Consider the following 14584-nt stretch of genomic DNA (forward strand, 5'->3'; position numbering starts at 1 on the left):
GGCGGTAAAGCATTTTCTTCCAGACGATTCAGATTATCTACGTAATCATAAGGAAAAATACCTTTTCTTGTTAGTAGATTAAATTGTTCCGTATTTAAATTCGAAAATTCTGACTCTAAGTTTTTCAATTGAGATCTCTCCAAGTATGAGCTCAATTTGTCTAAACTTGATGCAAGAAATTTAAATGAATCAATAAATCTGAGCTGAATATTATATTTCCGTATGTATTTTGTAAATGAAATATACTTTTCCTTATGTACAGGTAGCTGGTATACTGAACCCTCATACATGTTAGCGATCGCATTGAAGATGAAATGTGCATCGTAATTAGATAAATTATGAAAAATTACTAGAATAACGTGCGAATCTTTATAGTTTAAATTACAATTGTTGTGAGAGGGTCCTCTATATTTACCTGTTAAATGATCATGATCGCGTACACGTATTTGATTTGGAAGAAATGGCTTTTTACATATATGACAGTCGGGATCATTGTTATGACGAAAATTTTCGCTAATTCTTAGCGTTCTCATAGGCACTACAGTCTTTAGTTTTTCGCTCGCTATGCTAGCAATTTTATCGAGTTCTCGCACAAACCATTCTATACACTCGAGTCCACGATATGATTTATAGGTTGAGAGCGATGAATCACGAACGCTTTTAAAATAATATCCTACACTAAAGGGTAAATGTTTTTGATAAATACTACTATTACCGCTCGTTTCATTCACTTTCTCTAATAAACATTCAATGTCTGCATATACGACGAATGGGGTCCTCTCATTGTTCTTGTCATTTTTAAAGGACACCCAACGGTCCTCTTCAGGTAGCAGTATACGGACGTTTATATTGAGCTGACTGCAATCACGTTTATGAGATTGAAGTTTATCCTCATTGAAGAAATAGTGTAAACATCTAAGAGAAAAATCATATTAGTATATAAACATTAAATAAAATTATATTAAAATATAAACAGTATAACATACCGATTACAAATAAGATGAGATTATTTTTTTCGAGTCAGTTGTTTCTTTAGCAAGCGAGAAAGATTCGTGATACATAAAAAATGTGCTGCACCTTGATGTTCGAGAAGAAGAAGATTCGCATGTCTCGATTTCTCACATTTTGTGAGTTGAAGAGGTGCAATAATTTTATTCTCCTGCCCTTCCTGCTCATCCACCATGGTGAAAACATTAATCGACACATCATTATCTTCTTCAAATTTAGGTATCTGCCTTAATGTGGTTGGAAATGTTATACTTCTGACGTTGAATACAGATTTAAAATGGGGGTATGAAGATTGTCGTTGTGGGTTTTTAGTTGAAATAGTCGGATAGAGTGCAGCCGTTACAGCCCATGCAAAACATGTATTATCATCACTCTGTATGTTTATCACTGCATGTTTGTTCTTAATATATTTTGGAAGGTCGATTCCACAGCCTGCATGTAGTGGATTATAGTGATTAATATTCACAATTAAATTTAATATTTTTTCCAAAGCCCACCCACTATCACGCTCTTGAAATTCACCTAATTTTGTTAAAATTTTATGTATGACGTTTGTTTTATACCAATCACTAAAAGTATCAGTCTTGAATAAAATCACATTTTTTGTGGAAATATGTTTGATATCACTAATTTCCTTGCAAATAAATTGTCCGTTGAATACCATATTTATCTTAACAGCGCTTACTTTACTGAATACTTTGTTCATGTAGGATTGCAGCATTTCTGATGCTGCCAATAGAAATTCATGTGGTTCGATATAATTAGTGTTTACTATCATACCACTACACATTCGACTTTTAAATGATGAATCAAGATCTTTCCAAATAAGCTTTTCCGCATTAATGCCCGCTCCAATTGAATTTTTATTTTTCGCCGCATGGAGAAGTAACTTTCGAATACATTTTATTTCTGCAAGATTTTTCTGTATAGCATCTGGAGTTGCATTCCGGTTGGATTCTCTCAAATCTCGAATATAATCACGACACTTGCAAACCCACTCGCGATAATCATGCTGAGTTCTTAAATCGGGATTCTTAAGAGCGTGATTTGAAGAATAACTTTTTTCTCTTGCTGCTCTGATTAATCGGCACTGTATCTGAGCAATTTCCGTAAATATTTTCTGCCTTGCCCCTATACGTGCATTGCGGCTAGCAACTCTCAATTTTTTAATGTAATCGCGACAATCACGTACCCACTCACGATATTCATCCTGGCTATTTAAAACTCTATTTAGAAGCGACATCGTAGTTCTTTCCGTTTAAATGATCAGCGTGAAGCTAATGAAAAATCTTAGATGGAGAACCCTTCAAATAATCAGTCTCCGAGACACTTCAGTAACATAAATACTTTACGGATCAGGTTTCGCGTTGAAGTAAAAAGAATGCATCCAAGTTTAAAATATACATATATTCTAGATTTTTGATTCATACATATATTTCATATAATATACATTTCTCAGTGCGCATATACCTTCATGATTCGTGCAAATAGGAAGTTGTGAATTATATAAACCATCTTCTAAATTATAATTTCCCCACACATATTCATCTACATTACTAATTTCTAAATCACAAATACTCTTTAACCAATTTAACTTTTCCACCCCTTTTACAAAAACCGTATCCTCATATACATATTTTTTTATAATATCTTTATATTTATAATATGGTGAAAAACCATCCATCCAATTTAAGCCATGATGATTGAAAAAGATTGAACTGAAAAAGAAATTCCTTATTCATTGAAAATAATAATTCGTTGTTTTTTATAAAATATACTTACTTTGTTTTCTTTCTCTCCTCTTCACTTAACCAAGTATGTGGAAAGGGGGGTGAAAATAAAATATGATGCACTTTTAGATCTTGTAAAACTGCAAATTCTTTAACTATAAATGCCTTATCCATTAAATGGAATCCTTGAAAATCGACGAACGTTGGGATCATCATGTTAGCGTTTTTAATACTAAATTTATTACACTTTGCCGTTATTTTAAATATATTCTTTTTTTGTTTCTCTAAAGTTTTCCCCTTCTCTTCAAACCAAGTATTTCAATTCTCCCACTATCCTTAACTATTCTCCTGTGCCCAAGGTTCAAGAAAGGTATAATGTGAAATTAAAAGAAGGACCCAAGGAGGAAAATAGTAGGAGGGAATAGAATGGGTATGTGGAGGGAAAAAGACCCTTCAATGGTGTAGAGGTAGGTTGAGAGGGAAGAAAAATGGTTAAATGTGAAATCAAGTTAAATGGCGGGTCCATAGTAGGAAAATAGTGGGAGGGTCTAGGATAAGTATGTGGAGGGAGAAAAGACCCTCCGAGGGCAGGACTAAGAAAACAAAAATGGCAGTTCGTAAGATGCTTAGGACCCCTAGCGGTGTAGCTGCCCCAGTAATTTTCGTGATCGCCACCTAGTGGAGAAAAAAGAAACTTTTTCCTCTACCAACTAAAATACAAAAAAAAGTTCTCTGGGTAACTGTCAGGATAACTAACCATCCGTGCCCTAGGGTGATGGGAGAGGGGTAACCCTTAGGGAACTAGTGGACCCGTAGGATAACTAACCATCCGGACCCTAGTGACATGGGAGAGGGGGTAAGCCTTAGAGAACTAGTGGACCCGTAGGATAATTAACCATCCGGGCCCTAGGCTGATGGGAGAGGGGTGAGAGACTCTAAGAGAGAAAGAGAGGGTGAGAGGGATCTCTCTCTCCCTCTCTCTCTCACTCCCCATAGCCAAAGCATTTCCTCCACACACCCGCACCCTCCTCATCACCCAATAAACCCTAGCTCTTAAGAAGACACTTCCCCCCGCACACCCGCACCCCCCTCATCAACCAATATACTCCAGCTCTCAAGAAGACACTTCCCCCCGCATACCCGCACCCCCCTCACCACCATGTCACAGGAACCCAAGACACTTCCCCCCCGCACACCCGCACTCCCCTCACCACCGTGTCACAGGAACCCCCTAGCTACCACTACTCCCCTCATTCATTTTCTTCCCGCTCCTCTTCACCGACCGTTTTTTTTGGTGTTGTTTTTTTTATACCTCTACGATTTCCCTCTCCAACGATGCGCTTGTACGGTTTCACATAAAGATCTCGGCCTCTCTCGCGCTTCGCCGACGCTTCCATCGCGCGATTGTGACGTTGCATTTCCTGCAATCGTTCTCTCTCGGCTTTTGCACGGTTTACAGCCGTCGCTATACCCGATGCTCCACCTGCCAGTGCTGCGACTGCACCTAGAAGTGGGAGTATAGGCGTTATACCGCCCCGTTTCCTCGGCATTCGAATTCTTCTCTTCCTCGTAGTACCAATTTTTTTCTTGTTGTTTTTTTTTTAGCCGCTACTGCTTTCTTCATCTCGACAATATTATTATTATTATGTAATCCCAAGCCAAGTTTACGCTTAGCATTCATCGATGCTAATACTGCTGTGGCGACCGCGCGTTCACCCAAGGTCGCGTCTCTTGCGGTAATACGTTCTCGTGCTCTCCTCGCTAGCACTTTATCGGCCTGACGACGCTCCGGTAGATCCTCGTTGTGCCAATATGCTAAGTCGTGATCGAGGCAGGCCTCGTCCAGCGGATTTATACCACGATCGCCGCACACCAGTCTTTCGCGTAGTCGAGTGCCGGGCCCGCAATAATTGTAACCGGGCACGTGTAGCTCAAATGGCAATTTTTTTAAGACTTTATTGAAGAACGATCCAGACATTTAGAGCAACTGCTTCTCTTGCTGACAAACGTAACAGTCTTTCATCCGTCTCGGTGGTCCGTCGTGGTGAGTGGTATTAGGTAGATTGTAGTGTTGCAAGCAATATTGATATTGCTGCACATCCGAGTCCGCGCGAATGCGCCGAGGTAATCTTTCCAACACACTCGCGATACTATCTGGAAAGTACTCGAGCAATACGATCTTCGGTATGTGTTCGAGCTGATGATTCGTCAAGTTCTGCAGGGAATCGACGACGACTAGCATGAACGCCATCATAATGGCAACTGACCGAATAATTCCGTAATTCGCGAAATATAAATGAACGATACAGCTATGTCAGAAAGTTAAAAGCGAGGATGCATTTCGTGAAGCACGTGCCGACTATTCGCGTGACAAATTTGGATGCTCAAAATTCTACCACGCAAATAAAAAAACGTCACTGATCGCTATTACCATTTACGATACGCTGCATAGTTTGCGGTCAGTCGAATTGCGGTAAGACAAACGTGTTGCTGAGCCTCATAGAGAGTCCGCACGGTGTGAGATTCGAAAACCTGTACGTCTACTCGAAGTCGCTGCAGCAACCGAAGTATCGATATCTGGAACAGTTTCTGCAGGACACGGAGGAAATTGGTTACTTTCAAATTTCAAACAATTGCGAGGTTGTGAACGTCGCGGATGCAAAGCCGAATTCCATTTTCATATTCGACGATGTGGCCAACGACAAGCAGGACAATATAAGTGACTACTTTTGCATGGGTAGACATTCCAACATCGACTGCTTCTATCTCTGTCAGACTAATGCGAAAATCCCAAAGCATCTGATACGAGATAACGCAAACTTGCTAATAATATTTAAGCAGGATGGAAATAATCTGAAGCATATTTTCAACGATCACGTCAAAAGTGATATGTCGTATGAGAAATTTCTCACATTGTGTTCGAACTGTTGGAGTCGCGATTATGGTTTCTTAGTAATAGACAAGGATAACTCTCTGAAGAACGGTCGATATCGCAAAGGTTTCAACGAGTACGCCACGATCGAGTGAACGGCCTTGAGGGTCAGTTTTGATCGACGAACAGGTCGGTCGGAGAAACCGCGTCAGTTGATAATCGAGTGCCAGTTTGAACAGGTCGGTTGGATCTGTTAAAAACCGTGTCAGTTAGATCGGCTTATAACTGTTTTAAACCCCCCCCCCCCTCCAAAACAGCATCGCGATGGATGAAAAATCGCTTCTGAAGGGGATCGCCAAGACGAGCGAGGTCATTCGCGACAAGCATCGTGCCTTGAAATCGGAGAAGGCGATAATGGAGAGCAGTTTGAACGAGACATTCAAGCCGATAGTCGATCCATTGAAGAAACTCGTTTCGCAAACGGAGGATAGTGATAACATAAATAATAATAATTCTTTTTTCAAATACAACGATAAATTGAGGAGGGGAGCCTACTTCACATCGACACCGCATCGAGTTGCTAAAAGAAATCTTAGTAGTAGTGATGAAACTATTACGAATCCATCGGATTTCATGACCGACGACGAGTCTTCTATAACCGATCAATCGTCGCCCGATTCGAAAAAAAGTTTGCTAGATAAGTTAAATATTTATGAAAACGAGGAACCACGCTTGTTACAATTTGCCTTTCAACATAATCGAATACATCCGATCCCTGGCAAGTATATTAAATTACTTCTGAACGATAGGGAAAACTTGATTGATCGTGCTTTTGGACCTCGTTATGAAAATGAACAACTGACGCTTGGTAGATGTAAATTTGATATTAATCATGAAGGAGATATTATTTTCGATAAGACGCTATACACCGGTACAGTAGGTACTTATGAACTAGTTTTCATGAGAGAACCCAATCGAGCTATTATAAAACCCGAAGATTTGGAACAATACAAGAGTATTCTCAATCAAACTAAGGCGCATAAACTGTTAAACGATACTTTAAAACAAACCAAGGGTAATAAAGGTGTAAAATATACAGAAATTATGAAACCATTGCTATTGGGAAAACCAATGTTACCGCCTGATCGGTTACCATTAACATCAGGCGCAAGAAAATCGTCAACGTCTGACACGTCAATATCATAAAAAAAGGGGTAAAGGTCTTATGCGTGTCACCGAGGGACCAATCAACTACGTACATTGGAACGATCCTAATGAATTGATCGAACGTTTGAGACTTTTGATCGCATCGGTGGCTGCCGGTAATACGAGTCATCACAACGAGATACAGTCGATAATACCAAGCGTACTTCGAGAGGGTATCGATTACAGTGAGAATGTACTGGTGACCCTCATCGACGTAATTGCGCATATCAACAAGATCGGCCTGCCAGAGATCGTCGAAGCCGCGCACGATGACTCTTCTGGGTGGAAAATTTATCCTCGCCGGTGCATGGAGCTCCTACACCAACTGTATCTTTTCTTTGCTCATTTTTTTTCCAAAAAAAATAGACAGACTCTTGTCCTGCTCGACGATCCTTATAAATTAACACTGATTGTTCCATCTGTTTCAAGTATCAGATCTTGCTTACTCAATTTCTCACCAATTTTTTCACACATTGTTTGCAAAATTTGGTTCATCTTTTTATCAAATTGTTCATTATGTTTATTCAATGTCATTGTCAAATATTGTTTAAATTCAAGCAGTAAATATTCTAAATTTGGTTCGTGAAAGTGTTTCCAACTCTCACCATCCAGTCCAATTCCAAATTTATTTATCGACATTTCAAAATAAATGCACTACTGTCACTTTTTTTTCAAAAATCAGTCTCTTGTTCCTTGTTATTATTATTATTATTCCTCTTTTCGATGGCTCGTAATGCCGAGAGTATACAGTCTACGATGTATGTTAAACAAATGCAAATTTCACAACAATCGGACATTTATTTTTTTTTTACCTCGTGCTACCGAAAGACGTTGATATTACACTGAGGTAAAAATATAACGTGCAATTTTCTTTATACGATAAGATCCTCGTCGCGCAACTCCTGGATTATCGACTCAACAAGCTTGCACACAATGTAAGCACTTCCATTATTGATAATATTGAAATCTCTTCTAAAAAGGCTTACAGCCAACCTCTCTGGATTCTAGTAGCCATACCTAAATTAGGTTTTTCACAATAGAGGCAAAGCAATCAAACAATTTTATCATCACTGCATCTACAAAAAGTAATGAATATAATAGCAAATTCTGTCATTGAAATGAAATGCTCATTCTTCTTACCAAAGAGATTTAAAACATTTTGATGAATTCTATTTCCTTTACTTCATCGGATGATCCTGTTCCTTTGTGTTAACCAGACTACTATCACATTTGGCAGGTAACTTTCGTAGTCACCAGAGATTATTTTGAAGGCATTCCTAGATGTCTTTCTTTCAAGGAACCTTGAAAAAATAAATTATGTCATATCCCTACAAAGGATATATATTTGCTATAACTTCCTATAAATATTAGTTAGCGTAAGTAACCACACAAAACTAATTTATTTTATTCCTTTATGAATTTTTTCAATGCTTAGGAAGTATTAAATATATACTCACTGCAGGAATCACACAAGTAATAGCATCTCTACTATTTACTGTACCTCTTATTAAGGTGCCTTCTTTATTGATTTTTAGATCCATGATGGCTGCTACAGCAGAAGATTATCTTAGCCAACAGTATGTCATCCTGTATCGTAGTATGTCATCCGAGCATTATTTAACCACCGTGTTCTCCATAGTCTAGTTTATCCAAAGGCTATTTAATCAAACATAAGTATACTTCTTCTGCTTCGGCTACTAAATATTTAATTTGACATTGCTGAGCAAACACTTCCAATATAGCCTCATATCACCCTCTTTCATTTAAAGCACTTGCAGATTCCCTCTGTCTCATCTGTAGAAAGTCAAAAATTTCCACAAAGTAACTCATTCATTTTAATTTATTCAATCAATATACTTATCTTATAAATCCACAATTAAATCCACTGTGCATAACCTCTGACGCTATTTGTTGACGTTTGACGTTCGACAATGACAGCCCAATGTTGCCAGCTCCTCAAATTTATGAAATCAGTCGCTTCGGTCGGTAATCTGTAATACCGACTTTTGACTAGTGTGCAATTAGCGTTTTTTGGCCAAAATATCATTTGGTCAATTTATTATTTGGCAATCTTCCCTACCACCGATCAATAGTCTCAAACGTTCGATCAATTCATTAGGATCGTTCCAATGTACGTAGTTGATTGGTCCTTCGGTGACACGCATAAGACCTTTACCCCTTTTTTTTATGATATTGACGCTTTACTGACGCCTGATGTTGACGTGTCAGACGTTGACGATTTTCTTGCGCCTGATGTTAATGGTAACCGATCAGGCGGTAACATTGGTTTTCCTAATAGCAATGGTTTCATAATTTCTGTATATTTTACACCTTTATTACCCTTGGTTTGTTTTAAAGTACCGTTTAACAGTTTATGCGCCTTAGTTTGATTGAGAATGCTCTTGTATTGTTCCAAATCTTCGGGTTTTATAATAGCTCAATTGGGTTCTCTCATGAAAACTAGTTCATAAGTACCTACTGTACCAGTGTATAGCGTCTTATCGAGAATAATATCTCCTTTATGACTAATATCAAATTTACATCTACCAAGCGTCAGTTGTTCATTTTTATAACGAGGTCCAAAAGCACGATCAATCAAGTTTTCCCTATCGGTCAGAAGTAATTTAATATACTTGCCAGGGATCGGATGTATTCGATTATGTTGAAAGGCATATTGTAACAAGCGTGGTTCCTCGTTTTCATAAATATTTAACTTATCTAGCAATCTTTTTTCGAATCGGGCGACGATTGATCGGTTATAGAAGACTCGTCGTCGGTCATGAAATCCGATGGATTCGTAATAGATTTATCACTACTACTAAGATTCTTCGCTCTTTTAGCAACTCGATGCGGTGTCGATGTGAAGTAGTCTCCCCTCCTCAATTTATCGTTGTATTTGATAAAAGATTTATTATTATTTATGTTATCACTATCCTCCGTTTGCGAAACGAGTTTCTTCAATGGATCGACTATCGGCTTGAATGTCTTGTTCAAACTGCTCTCCATTATCGCCTTCTCCGATTTCAAGGCACGATGCTTGTCGCGAATGACCTCGCTCGTCTTGGCGATCCCCTTCAGAAGCAATTTTTCATCCATCGCGATGCTGTTTTGGAGGGGGGGGGTTAATACAGTTATAAACCGATCTAACTGACACGGTTTTTAACAGATCCAACCGACCTGTTCAAACTGGTACTCGATTATCCACTGACGCGGTTTCTCCGACCGACCTGTTTGTCGATCAAAACTGACCCTCAAGGCCATTCACTCGATCGTGGCGTACTCGTTGAAACCTTTGCGATATCGACCGTTCTTCAGAGAGCTATCCTTGTTTATTAATAAGAAACCGTAATCGCCACTCCAACAGTTCGAACACAATGTGAGAAATTTCTCATACGACATATCACTGTTGACGTGATCGTTGAAAATATGCTTCAGATTAGTTCCATCCTGCTTAAATATTATTAGCAAGTTTGCGTTATCTCGTATCAGATGCTTTGGTATTTTCGCATAAGTCTGACAGAGGTAGAAGCAATCGATGTTGGAATGTCTACCCATGCAAAAGTAGTCCCTTATATTGTCCAGCTTGTCGTTGGCCACATCGTCGAATATGAAAATGGAATTCGGCTTTGCATCCGCGACGTTCACAACCTCGCAATTGTTTGAAATTTGAAAGTAACCAATTTCCTCCGTGTCCTGCAGAAGCTGTTCCAGATATCGATACTTCGGTTGCTGCAGTGACTTCAAGTAGACGTACAGGTTTTCGAATCTCACACCGTGCGGACTCTCTATGAGGCTCAGCAGCACGTTTGTCTTACCGCAATTCGACGGACCGCAAACTATGCAGCGTATCGTAGATGGTAATAGCGATCCGTGACGTTTGTTTATTTGCATGGTAGCACTGTGAGCATCCAAATTTGTCACGCGAATAGTCGGCACGTGCTTCACGAAATGCATCCTCGCTATTAACTTTCTGACATAGCTGTATCGTTCATTTATATTTCACGAATTACGGAACTATTCGGTCAGTTGCCATTATGAAGGCGTTCATGCTAGTTGTCGCCGATTCCCTGCAGAACTTGACGAATCATCAGCTCGAACACATACCGAAGATCGTATTACTCGAGTACTTTCCAGATAGTATCGCGAGTGTGTAGGAAAGATTACCTCGGCACATTCGCGCGGACTCGGATGTGCAGCAATATCAATATTGCTTGCAACACTACAATCTACCTAATACTACTCACCACGACGGACCACCGAGACGGATGAAAGACTGTTACGTTTGTCAGCAAGAGAAGCAGTTGCTCTAAATGTCTGGATCGTTCTTCAATAAAGTCTTAAAAAAATTGCCATTTGAGCTGCACGTGCCCGGTTACAATTATTGCGGGCCCGGCACTCGACTACGCGAAAGATTGGTGCGCGGTGATCGTGGTATAAATCCGCTGGACGAGGCCTGCCTCGATCACGACTTAGCATTTTGGCACAACGAGGATCTACCGGAGCGTCGTCAGGCCGATAAAGTGCTAGCGAGGAGAGCGCGTGAACGTATTAGCGCAAGAGACGCGACCTTGGGTGAACGCGCGGTCGCCACAGCCGTATTGGCATCGATGAATGCTAAGCGTAAACTTGGCTTGGGAATACATAATAATAATAATATTGTCGAGATGAAGAAAGCAGTAGCGGCTAAAATAAAGAACAACAAGAAAAAAATTGGTACTACGAGGAAGAGGAGAATTCGAGTGCCGAGGAAACGGGGCGGTATATAATACCTATACTCCCACTGCTAGGTGCAGTCGGAGCACTGGCAGGTGGAGCATCAGGTATAGCGACGGCTGTAAACCGTGCAAAAGCTTAGCGAGAACGATTGCAGGAAATGCAACGTCACAATCGCGCGATGGAAGCGACAGCGAAGCGCGAGAGAGACCGAGGTCTTTATCTGAAACCGTACAAGCCAATCGCTGGAGAGGAAAATCGAGAGGTATAAAAAAAAAACAAAAAAAAACGGTCGGAGAAGAGGAGCGGGAAGAAAATGAATGAGGGGAAATTTCGTCGCAATGTAGAAGCTCTTCCTGATTCTGGTGCTACTAGTAACGTACAATTGGCACACATCTGCCGACGCATACCACATTTCCGTGGAGTCTTTATGCGCACATCTCTGCCGCTCGACAGGCCGCGGTGCAACGAGTGCGCGATCGTGAATCTCGACGATCAAAGCGGCCCTGGTACCCACTGGGTAGCCTACGTCAAGCGTAACGACATCGTCGTATATTTCGATTCCCTTAGAAATTTGAAACCGCCGAAAGAATGTATGCGTTACTTTGGTCGTAACGTTACAATCTACTACAATCATGATCGATATCAATCGTACGATAAAAGCAATTGCGGTCAGTTGTGCGTGAAATTCCTGCGAGAACAGATATTTTGAAAACAAAATGTCTTTCACCGTGACATTAATGGATCGTAAATCATTATTAAATTCAGATTTCTTTCCCCCGATAAATCAACAAGACGATCGCTACGAGATCGGTCTCGTGGACATGCAAACGTACAACTGGATAGCCAATGTGGACGAAACGAATAATAAGTTTTACTACGATAACGATAAGGTACTGATGATACCTAGAGGCAGTTACGAATTGAGTGCAATAAATGAGTATTTGCAATCTCAAATTTCTACGAGACACGAAATTAAAGACGACATTAACAGCGTTATTCTTCTTCGAGCGAACAATTATACACTGAAGAGTGAAATATTGTGTAAATATTCGATTGACTTTGGAAAACCGAATAACATTGGCTCACTACTGGGCTTCTCTTCGAATCGCGTGATCGAACCGAACGGCCAGGCTGAATCCGACGAAACCGTGAACATTGTGAAAACAAATATTCTACGCATCGAGTGCAACATTGTGGGTGGTGCGTACACCAACGGTAGACCACGACACATTATTCACGAGTTCTTTCCCAGCGTACCACCGGGCTATAAAATCTCGGAGGTAGTGAAAACCGTCATTTATTTACCGGTCATCGTCAGAGTAATCGACCGTCTCACGTTACGTATCCTCGATCAGGACGATCGTCTCGTAGATTTTGGACGTGAAGAAATTACCATAAGATTGCACATTAAGAAAAATGTTAATTTACAAAAGTAACGAGGATTATAAAGCGGTGAAACTGGATGAAACGTCCGCTAGTCGTTCGTCCTGCGTGGAGTCGAATACACCGGTTTATCATCAGAGTGAAAGCAGGAATCGCGACAAGAGGAGATTCTTTCTAACAAGAAGAAATATAGAATTTTTACAATCATTGGGATTCACCGTGAAGAGATTGGGCGAAATTACATAGTGGAATAATGGCAGAGCCCTTGAACGTCACCGCACCGCTGACCTACGACAATCACATCACCAAAATGGAGATGCATGCCTACAATCCGTATGCGAACGCCTCGTTGGCGAACAAAGACGAAATTCGCATTCCCATACACCAGCAAGATTTGATACTCCTGCCGTGCGAGAGTTATCTCTACGTCGAGGGACAGCTGGTGGAGGGCACGCGTGACGTGAGCGCCAGCAACGAGGATATAGTTACGCTCGACTGCAATTCCGCGGCCTTTCTCTTCGACGAGATTTGTTATGAATTGAACGGTTTCGAGATCGACCGATGCAGAAACGTCGGTATTACCAGCACTCTGAAGAATCCCGTTTCCCTGAGCACCGAGGAGAGCGCCAGTCTACTTCATTCCGGATGGTTCGTCGCAACGGCTGCAGACCGGCTCAAGGAGGCTGTTAGAATTTCAGCTTTTGCGTGCCCCTGAAAATGCTGCTGGGATTCTGCGAGGATTATCGGCAAGTCGTCATTAACGCGCGTGACGAGCTCGTTCTCATTCGCGCGCGCGTCGATACAAAATGCCATTTACTCATCGCTCAAAATCACCAATTCGTCGATCAAGCTGCTTCGAGTGCAATGGAGAATACCCCATGTGACCCTGAACGAAATAACGAAACTCCAATTTCTGAGTATCGTTGAGCAGCTGTCACTCGCTTTTCGCGCATGGGAACTTTACGAGTATCCGCTACTGCCCAAGTCGCAGCGACACACGTGGTCCGTGAAAGCGTCCACGCAATTGGAGAAGTCGTGATACGTCATTCTGGCGTTCAGAACGAACAAAAGAGTAATCAGCACGAGGATGTGCTAATATTCAGTCATTGCAAAGTACTCGATGTCAAACTCTATCTGAATTCCGAATCTTATCCGTACGATCGTCTCGACACTGATTTCACGAAATCCCGCTATTCCGTCCTCTACGACATGTATGTAAAGTTTTTCACCTCCTATTACGCTGGTGAGAAACTCGCGAGACCCATGCTCGACTATACGGATTTTTTGACGTACGGGCCGCTCTTCGTCATCGACTGCTCGCATCAGAACGAGTCCATAAAAACCGGCACGGTCGACGTCAAACTCGAGATCGAGTGTATGGAAATCATTCCGGATAATACTACAGCCTATTGTTTAATCATACACGATAAAATTGTACAATATAATCCTCTTACGAATATTGTTAGAAATGTAAGTTAAAAAATAAGAAAACAATTTTTATTAAATAAATATATGATAAACAACAAATTTATTCATTATTTTTTTTTTATACAAAATACCTATCAAACTTTAGACTTAAATTCCACGTTGTGATATTTTCCTCCTTTGTATAGCATTATTAAATTATTGGCTGTTACAGCCTTTTGTAGCTGCTGCAACTGTTCCGTAT

The sequence above is a fragment of the Prorops nasuta genome, unplaced genomic scaffold (assembly GCF_024137725.1).
Source record: "Prorops nasuta isolate Cenicafe-Biocafe unplaced genomic scaffold, Cenicafe_Pnas_1.2 PNAS00024, whole genome shotgun sequence".
Taxonomy (NCBI): domain Eukaryota; kingdom Metazoa; phylum Arthropoda; class Insecta; order Hymenoptera; family Bethylidae; genus Prorops; species Prorops nasuta.